The sequence below is a fragment of the Lissotriton vulgaris genome, chromosome 9, assembly GCF_964263255.1.
Source record: "Lissotriton vulgaris chromosome 9, aLisVul1.2, whole genome shotgun sequence".
Lineage (NCBI taxonomy): Eukaryota > Metazoa > Chordata > Amphibia > Caudata > Salamandridae > Lissotriton > Lissotriton vulgaris.
In genome coordinates, this window is record NC_141697.1 from 1,080,315,005 (window position 1) to 1,080,325,807 (window position 10,803).

Here is a 10,803-nt window from a genome sequence, read left to right on the forward strand (position 1 = left end):
GCAGCGTTTGCTTAAGGCAACGTTGGTAATATTTATACTTGAAAGGTGCCTTGTTTGACGTAAGTTTTTGGACATAAGACGTCAATAAAAATGTCACTAGGAAATGATCGTCTCTCAGTGCTCATTAGAGTTCTATTACTAATCAAAACATAGCAAGCGGGGCTTTCCCAGGTTGCTGAGTTTTATCTTGTTGAAGAACTCGGAGTGTAATCTAGGAATCTTAGATAGTGGCTTCTGCTGTGTCATTTGCTCTAATGAGCTGCAGAGGAAGAGATTCTGAAATGTGGCTCTGATCGTGTTAGGCCAGAGACGAGTTTCTGAAATATCGCACTTGATCGTTTATGCCATTATAGGGGTATGAATGGATTATAGCCATATAGGGGCATAAGGTCACAGTATTGATCGGGGTCCTAGATTAGAACGCAACAAAAGGAATGGAAGGTTGACTTCCTGCTAAGTGCCAATGCAAATTCAAACATTCCTGGATCTGCTCTCATGCTGTTTTCAGCATGAGAGCAGCTCCATAATTTGGTAGGAGTAGGCTAATCCAGCGCTCATTTTGAGGCCAGGGCTCTGTGCCTGTAATCCACCATCTGTTTCACAGAGATGGGATAGCTGGTTCTGAAGTGCGCATGTCAGGCTGACCGACCCAAGACGGCTGGCCAATCCAACATGCACAATGAACACTGGTAGTGGCAGCAGTCATCCTGCAATCTGCAGGAGTCAGCCCCGCTCCGTCCCCACCCTCACACTCGCTATAACAGCGTGGGCCAGTGGCACACAGATATAATAAATGGTTATTTTAATTCCTATTTGTAAAGCGCAAACATATCACCCCTTAAGGTTTCAAGGTGCTGGGGGCCGTCGGGGAGATTAAATGTGCTATTGCCCAGACTAACATGACGCTGAGCTTCTGCCGGCGATCGAACCGCAAGCTCTGCACTCTGGAGTCAGCTGCTCTGGCCACTGTGCCACACCTATCCACACCTCTCTCCAATTACCATTTTATCAATCTGTGTTTACTTGCTGCACTCGCAGCAGGCAGGATGAGACTCCTCCGTCCTTAAGGAGGAAACGTCACTGAGAAGGACACCACTGGAACAAGTGGAACCTCACTAGAATAGTGAAAAATCGAATCTTCCTCGGGGGGGCTCATGGGTGCTGGAGAGGCAGAAGGTGTCAGTCAACAAACAGAAACAGGACATCATGGAACCATAAATGAATGGAAGGCTGCCCAGAAACTTGTGAGTGAAAGGTTATGTGTCTGAAGATTCCCCTTTTGGTATGGTCACCTTTTTTTTCTATAGACTTCATTTTGTGGTTTTTGGACTCTGCACACTGGGACAGTGCTGACCAGTGCCCAATCTATATACCCTGACCTCTAGAAGCCTTTTGAATTGGTATATATCTAAGTGGTATATGTGACTTATGACAAGTCCCTAGTACAGGGTGCAAAGTGTACCCAGGGCCTGTAAGTTAAATGTCACTAGTAGATTGCAACACCTATTATGCCACCCACTACAGTGACAATGCAAGCACCATTGTAGCCGAAGTGTGACAGTTTTGCAACTGCAATTCAAACTGCCCAAATAGACTTTTTTGAAAGGTTCCTAAACGTCCTTTAAATATTAATACATCACCTCTAAGTAGGCCTTGTAGTCCCTAAGGCAGGGTGCATGGTATTTAAAAATGGGACATGTAGACATGTAATGTAACACATGTCTTTACAGTGAAAACCCCAAAAGGGATTTTCACTGTAGCAAGGCTGGCTTTTCTGTGGGAAAGGTTTGCAGCAAGGCTGTCTTTTCCTTAGGGAAGTACTGGATTAGATTATGGATTTATAATAAAAGGGATCTTATCATGCGCAAACATAGCCCAATGGGCGTCAATTTCTGTAGAGAGGTGAAGTGTGGGATTGTTACTGTAAGGTAAACAGGAACTGCTACAACAGTTGGTAGGGTTACCCAAGGGAACCTTTTACCTATCAGTCATTGAGTGTCCAGGAGCCCCCCGCAAAAGTTAGCTCCAGGAATAGATGTGACACACCTGGTTACCTTCTTCAGAACACTACTGAACCTGCAGGAGCCGTAAAGGACTGCCCTGCTCCTACTTGTAACTAGGACAAAGAAATGGACTTCAAGGGTCAGTTACCTAACCTCCTGTTCTGCTACAGGGACACAACAAGCTACAAGATGAGCCCAGCTGACCAGTACCAACTAGACCTGCCCTGGTTCCTACTAGTGGCTTCTGCTAAAGTGAGTCTTGACTCCCAGGAGGTCCTGGAATCCCAAACTGTGTAACAGAGTGCACGTCCTAACAGCCTGAAACATCTGGAAATAGAAAAGTTTATACTCCAAAGTCCTCATATGAAGACAAAGATAATCATATGAAGGTGCATTGCTGCTCGGTCGAAGAGTCAGGTTGCTTCTGCAATGAGCTTTTCCACAGCAGCAAATCCGTTTCAGCGAGACATTGGGGAGAGGGTATCCAACCTGGAGCAGCCCTGTTCACCTACAATTTGTAACCTTGCCCCAAGGCGATTAAGTCTGAATGCAAAAAGCTTCCCTGATTTGTTAAGGTACCAAAAGTATCCTATGCCAGGGACCTACATTGGGCCTGAATTTTGAATTATACCCCCTCAGAGCTTTTCCACCTAAAGGCACATCCACCCCAACTAATAATCCACTTTCTGTGGAAGCTTGCAGGCACCACGAGGAAATTGGGTAACCAGGAAAGGAGTTCAGAGTGTCACAAGTCAATGAAGCGAATTTGAATGAGTCAGTATATCTGTAGAAATCAGGAATAGTGATGCAGAACTGAGCACCACCGCAGGGACATGATCAGGACTGAGTTTGACAACAAAGGCAACTACATGCAACACAATACATCAAGATAGTACATTTGAAATCAGGGCTGTAATATAATGTGGGGCAAGTGTTCAGTGTGCTGGAGAGTGTATTTACCCCAGCTCTAAATACAGGAATTCACAGTGCACTTTCACTGTCTAAGAAAACACGTTCACCTCTAACTCATGCATGGGAACAGGTCAGGGACTTCTAAAATGGAACCCACAGACCTATGGTACTCTGGCTCACTCATATACACCATATATCTGCCACACACACACACAAACATGCATAATATACACTTGGGATGTGAGCACTAGAATCTGGGTTAGAAAATAGAAGAAGAATTTGCACACGTGGGCAGTAGGCCTCCACTTGATTAACATAACTAACATTTTCTGGCAATAACTATAGGTTCACAAAACATGGTACTCTGCCACAATCGCCTTACATACTAAATCCACGACAGGAACAGTAGTCAACTGTCAGTAAATAAGGGCATGCTTGGAGCTCCCCTCTAGGTCACACAGCGGGTCCGAAACTTCAATCTCTATAATTTCACCAGAACCTCCTTCATGTCAAAGTACAGACCTAGGCCTCTGCACACAGACTGCTTTAATGTGCGGCCAGGGTAACTAATGGTAAACCAGTTCACTAGATACTCTCAGTCAGGCTCTCTGGGCACGTGAGCATGACAGTAGACCATGCAAGGGACATTCCCATCCCAACACACGGCCTTTGTAGAGAATCTCTTCCTTCATTCCAATACAGATTTAATTCTAAGTTCCCTTCCCATTTCTGTACATTGACGGCAAACAAATTCAAGATTCCTTTGTGAAATGGAGCACTTTGTTAGAAAGTTACACCTCAGCAAGGGACAGGAAAGCTGGGAAATGGGGGAAACACAAAGAGAAAGAAAATGCAGAAGTAATGGAAAGGCTCAGATATTAAGGCCTAGATGTAGGTAATTTTATTTTACCACTTCTTAAATACCGAATTTTACCGATTCGGTATTTAAGAAGTGGTAAAATAGAGGGGGGGGGATGTAGGTATTACAGAATCGGTAAATACCGAATCGTTAAGATTCAGTATTTACCGATTCTGTAAATACCGATTCGGTACTGCCCATTGATTCCTATGGGCATTGAAGCCCATAGGAATCAATGGGCATTACCGAATCGGTATTTACGGATTCGGTAAATACCGATTCCAGCATGGGTGCAGGGGGTGTCACTTTGACACCCTCTAGCACCCCAAATACAGGCATGTGTGCCATGTGGCACACAGACATGCCCTAAGGGCATGTCTGTCTGTCACATGGCATAGGTGTGCATTCACACATTTGCATGCACACCTGGATTCGGTATTTTACCACCCAATTGGATTGGGTGGTAAAATACCGAATCTGAAAGGCCTTTGGGACTCAGAAGAGTCCCACCTACATGTAGAAGTTACCGAATCGGTAAAAATACCGATTCGGTATTTTACTGAATCTGTAAATTTACCGATTTGGTAAATTTACAGATTCGGTAAAATTGGCCCCCTACATCCCAAAAACCCATTTACCGGTCGGTAACGGCCGAAATCGGCCGTTACCGGCCGCTAAATGGCCACCTACATCTGGCCCTAAATGAGATAATAAATATAAAATGAATGGACAAAGCTTTTGTAAGGCAAAATACATGAATCCCATTTTTTTGTGCCAAAACGTGCTTTTTTATAACTGTTCGTCACCTATTTCCTTCCTTGCAGTGCAATTCAAAGGTGTAGAAATTACTTGTCTCATAATGAAGTTTGTTGTTGACAGAAATGATTGAAGATGTTACTCGCGATGGGTCACTAAGCACTTGATGGTTATGTGCTGCATTGCTCTTCATAACTTTGATGAGGTCTATAGTTTTCCAATTGCATCGTGTTCCTTAAAGCCTTTTAAACTGAGTGACTGATCGGTGTTGGTTGTACTTTTAGCTATGTGACAGGTATGCATATAATATGTAGCATATTCATAGATATAGTCCACAATGGAGCGCCTCATATGGAGTATGCCCAAAGGAGAGAAGGGGGCATCTCCGGGAGGCACTGTTAAATAGCCAGGATATGTTGCATGTGAGATTCACCTAGGAGCAAATGGAGGCACAACCAATGGAGACACTTTGAACCACAGTATCGATAGACTTTTTGGGGAGGGGGTAAGATAGGTAGGCAGACACAGCAATAACCTAAGTACTGGGGCAGCATTGTACTGGATGTCTTTACACTAAAAGGAAGGAAAATCGCAGAAGCCCCAATAAACTAGATATCAACATGCTCTTGACATTGATGATGCCAAATCAGTAAAATAATGCAAAATGGAAATAAGAACAGTTATTGCAGCAATGAAAGGTAGTGTCATGAGCAGGGGCCATGCAGCTTTTTCAACCGGGAAGCATAATGCCCACTGCTGCACATATGCACCTCCTAAGTGAGGTAAGAGATAGAAGAGCAGTCAAAATGGCTATCCTGAGCAAAAACTATACAGCATGTAAAGGTCTACATTTCACATAATCCTCTTGGGTCAAAGGAGTCCAGATTTTGAGTATAAGTTTGTGACTCAAGTCCTTCTCGTGCTCCAAAGGGCTCCCAAAGTCAGACAAGCACTAGTTTGGTCATGGCTCATACTCTTGAAACTTTGTAGGTTGATGCTCTAGCAGAATAATACTGAATCGTTCTGCCTCATGTCCCCTTTTGTCCTCAACTGTCCATGCACACCAATAATTTATTTTAGATCTCGTAGACCATATCTCCTTCTTCTTTATATTAGGAGACAATCTCCTGCCATTTAAAAATTTCCACCCAGGCATTTTACACTTTATTAGTATGGAAGGTAATTTCTAGTAAAAAAAAAAAAAAAAATTGAAAAAGGCTTATTGTTCAGTTTCTGGTAAGACACCTGCCTGGCATATATTTGGTAGGGCTCATGTCTTTTAATCTCAGTCCATCTCCGATATGCAGGTCTTTCAAAAACGGCTTTTCAATGTCTCCACATGCTAAATTTAATTTCTCTTTTTTGTATCTGGACCATGGGTCCACTCCCTTGCAGTCTCTTTAATTGTTTTCTCACTTCTAATAGGAGGCATTTGTAGCCATATTCTGCTGCCTCAGATCTCATTTCGTGTTGTAGACAACTCATGAATCAGATTCTCTGAATGCCGGCTCTAGCCAGCGAAGGGTGACACAAAATTCATAGTTGACTAGCTTCAGATTTGTAAGCTTATTAAATCAATCTTATCTAACGGGTTCATTACAATGTCGGGCAGAACGCCTCCACCTGACACGTCCCGGATTCTGGATCGACCGACTTGCGGTCGGCGGTTTCGACCTCCAGATTACGATGCAAACAAAGACTGTTCAGTCAGATTCCCATTGTTTCCTATGGGAGCTCATGTTAGAACCTGAGAACCAGCCATAACACAGGCTCCTATGGGGAAATGGGGTGTGTGTGCAAAGTCCTGCACCCTGTCGCAGGCACCCCATGGTGCCGGCCACACAGTACAGGGTTTTACAAGGGGGTACTTTAGGTACCCGTTCGGTCAGCAACCATAGCTGCGTGGGCCAGGGAGCACCTGCCAGGGGCCGCCAAAGTCACTTTCTGACAACCTTTCCATTTCAGACAGGCCATCGCTGAAAGGCTGTTGGAAAGTGACAACGTAATCCCAATGGCAGAAATGCAGTCCCTAGGGGATTATGGTGCAGTACCGACTGACAGGAACACTCCGCGAGCCGGTCAGAACCGAGTTGGAATGATCAGCCGGTTTACGTTCCATACGTAAACATCGTAATCGGTCGAACTGTAAACCAACGAGTCGGTCAGAAGGGCTGCGACGTGGTTGCGAAGATTCTGACTGTCTGGGCGGAGGCTTTCCGCCGACATCGTAATAAGCCCCTAAGTGTGGTTACACAAATGCCTGATTAGGAGTCATGCACATTTTTGATATACATGACCTAATTTTTGATCATGCCTTAGATTTCTTATCCATTACAGAAACATCATTAAATCCTCAAAATTGCTTTTTGATAGACTCTTCTAACCACAGAATTCTCACATTTAGAATACTTCTAACTGCAGATTTCTCAGCTTTAGAATAATTCCAAGTGCCAGACATGATGCAGGCGATTTTTCAGCATATTCGTCAAAATAAGGGTGAGTAGAGATTAGAAAAAGAGAGGGTCAGCCTTCTATACATACCGTAGTAACCAAAGAGAGTCCGTCTGTTTGATTGGACTATCTTTCCATTTGTTAAATTAAGTAGAAAACAGAAAGTTTTCTAAAAAAAACCCTCACCCATAGGTTTTCCCCTTGGTGGCATGCTTCATCATAGGGTCCTTCCCATCCAGCTGCGGAACGGGATGTGCTACAACCGATGAATACGTGGGAGCACTTTGCTCCTATACTATGAAGTATGTGGAGTTATAAGAGTGGGAGGGTTTTATCTAGTCAGAAAAGTGACTAAAAATACCGGGCTAAGTAAGCATAATGATTTATTCTTACATCTAGCTGGCATGGTTAAAATGGGGAAAAGATGAATGACATAAGGTTATGTGCATGTACTTCATAGGTCTACATGTTTCAATCCCTACCCCAAGCCTTTTCGTCAGCACCACCTAATGATCCATTATGCCACTCCTACTGAGAAACAACTATTGTGTGAGTATTCTATAGTTTTGTCAGTTAGTTAAACAATTATTAAACACAATACCCAATTGGTAATGTTTCTTTAGATATGTAATAAGCCCAATTATGGCCTCATGAGCTCAGACAGGATAAGGGACCCTTTAACTTTCTTCAAAGCTACTCCCTCGTTTTAATTTTTTTAGAGTTTTATATAGCGCAAACTAGACCCGAGACATCGGGTATCAGAGCACTTTACATGAGCACCAGTTTCGTTACAGAAGGACACTTCCATCATAATTTTTTTTTAGGCACAGGGAGATTAAGGGATTTACCCAGAATCACAGGATGTTGAATGTCGTTGCCAAGACTCAAACCCGGTTCCCCAGCTCCAAGGTCGAATGTGAAGATAGCATGCTGGCTGCTCCCATGATTTTTCAGCATAACCACTGAGCGCCAGTAGGTGGTTGTGTGTGGTTACGTGTCAACTCCACTCTGTCCGGAGGTAGCGGCTGGAGCTGCGTATAGTCACCACCCAAGCTCGCTGGCATCAGTTCCTTTCTTTCTGCACCTTCCCACACCAGTCTGGAGCCAGCTGCAACTATTTCTCATCAGTTAACAAGTTCTTTTCGCATCAAATTGTTTTTCATTCTGTACAGGAACATGTCAAGAAAAAGATAAAAACTACCTTCTTGCTCAGAATTTAACAGAGAATCCCTTGGGTGGAATATTTCCTCTACTGAAAAAATGTATGGCTCTACATGGACCAATATGATATGATAGGCGCTTTTTTGAATGCTTGGAAGTGACACAATCTTTATTAAGGGAAAAAAACAAAGTTCTACTGTCAGGAAACTTTAACTTACATATTGATGACCTCTCGCCTTTTAAAACAAAAATTTCTAGTAGATAATTTACACACCACACTAATGGGCAAAAGCTAGATTTATTCTTTGACAAAAAAATCAGATTACTACTACTAGAGTAAGCAAAACCTTTTGAGTCCACATAATATGGCTACTTCCCCCAATACCCCTCCAAAAATGAATGTAACAAACTGTAACAAAAATGTTGTTAGTAAGAAAACATTGGTTTTCTATCGAAGACTAAGGAGATAGAGTCCGAATATGAGAAATTTAGGAATCTTTAGATCATTTTGAGCTGAGAAGCAGATACCCACGTATGTAAAACTAGGATTTAGACTCATAAACGCCATGGATTTCCAGTCAGCCCAAGACATTGAAACAAAGGGTAAGGCAACTAGAGGCATCATAAGAGAACATTGTAACAAACAGCACTTAAAACTATAACACAAAACACTAAACCAAGCTAAGGTTTTCTTATAAATGAATATGAGAATGGTAATTCAACCAAAGCTCTTTTCCAATTGCTGACATATATTCTCCCCACTTTACCACCCAGTACCAGAATCTGTTTCAGAATGTCTGTCATTAAAATGCCCAATTCTTTATAAATGGAGTCTGCACTCTCATCCAAACATGCTTGTGACTTCCTTGCTCTTTTAAACAAGTACAACATATTGTTGGGATGAGAATGTGCCCTGCATGGTAAACAGTTGTGTATTCCTGCCCTAAGTGCCTGACTGCATGCGAACCTTGTATCCTGCCTTTTAATGTGAGTCTGGCATCCAGCTAATCTAGCATTTGAGCAGAGATGTATGCCTGTACCTGACAATGCGAGGTCCAGGACCCGTCCCGTGAACTTGAGATGAGCACTAAACGGCCATTCAGAATAGGCATTGGACTATTGTCCTTTCCCTGGGTGTATCACATCAAGCGGTGGTGCAGCATACCGTGTTTTCTAAAAGGACAGCATGATCAAACCTCTTTCAGGTGTTGGTGTGATGTCACTCTACTGACACCACTCATGTAACGTTCCAATATGTGGACCTGACATTTTGTGTGCATGAAAGGTCAGGTGTGTGTGTGTGCAGAGTGCATGTGTAGCACATGTATGCTTGCAGGGCTATGCTGTTATTAGTCTTAGTACTGGGGCCAGTTAAATGTATTATGGTTGCCTCTGGTTTAGCATGGCACAAGATGGAGGATGAGGACAATTCAACTGGACAGTAGTATTACTGTGAATTGAGAGTGTAGACCAAGAAACTGGCATGAGGCGGATGGGGATAAAACTCCTTTTAGAAGTCCTCTGAAGCCTTTTTTAGCAAAGGACTGATGTTGAGTTTTTTCTGACCATTACTGTAAGAATTGGGTTATTGGTTAAGGGATGTGGAAGCACCACTCAGGCAACAACCACAGTCCTTGTCAGGGTGAACTACAAAAGTCACAACATTTACCTATGCCTAACCCTATGGTAGCTTGGCACAAAAGCAGTCTGGCTTAACTTAGAGGCATTGTGTAGAGATTTATGTAGCATGCAAATAGTAATATAGTGAAACTACAAGAAGAATCTTAAACCAAATTTGAAAAAGAGAGTATATTTGAATAAAATGATACCAGAATGACAAAAATCCAATCATTAGAACTAGAGATTTTTAGTGAAACTTTTGCATAAAAGCACAAACTGTCACTCATGGTCATCAGGTTGTGCTAGACCAGGGGAAAGTCACAAGTTTGGGCAGATGGTGATTCTGCCTGGGTTGGATACAAGGAGCAGGTTAGTCCCACTGAAAAGTTACCTTTAAAGTCCAGCACGAAGAGTTCCATTCGGATTGGAGGAAGAGCAGACTGAGTGTTGCGGATAGTCGATGCATTAGCGCGAAGAGCAGGCCACGTGTCGCAGATGGTTGCTGCTGTAGCATGATCGGCCAATCAAGCGTTTGGAATGGTTATTGCTGTAGCTGCGCATTTGCAGTCTTTGTGGACTGTCTTTACTGTAGCATGAAGTGCATGTCTCGCTTTGCAAATTGCTGCTGGCAGCCGCTGTCCATATGAAGAGTAGGTCTTACCAGAACTTTGCTTTGGCAGTCGTCACAGGCAGCAGGGTCTGCTTGTTCGCAGTCACGAGGACCCCAACATTCAGGATTTTCACTTTTTCTTCAGAAGGAATACACTCTGATGGCAACCAAAGGTTCAGAATATGGGGAGGCACTTCTTGGGGATCAGGGACTCACTGCAGTAGAGGTCAGCAGGGCTCAGGTAGGCCCATTTGCAAGTCCAGGTAGGTCCAGTTGCAGTGCAGGGAGGGCTCTGAAGCTTGGTGTGTACCTGCAGCTCACACAGGAGGCCAGGCAACTGACCACAGGAGTCAATCTGGTTAGGCTGGAATGAAGAAAAGCTTTTTCTGTATTTTCCACAAGTGCAGTTGTGTTCTGATGAGTGGACTGGA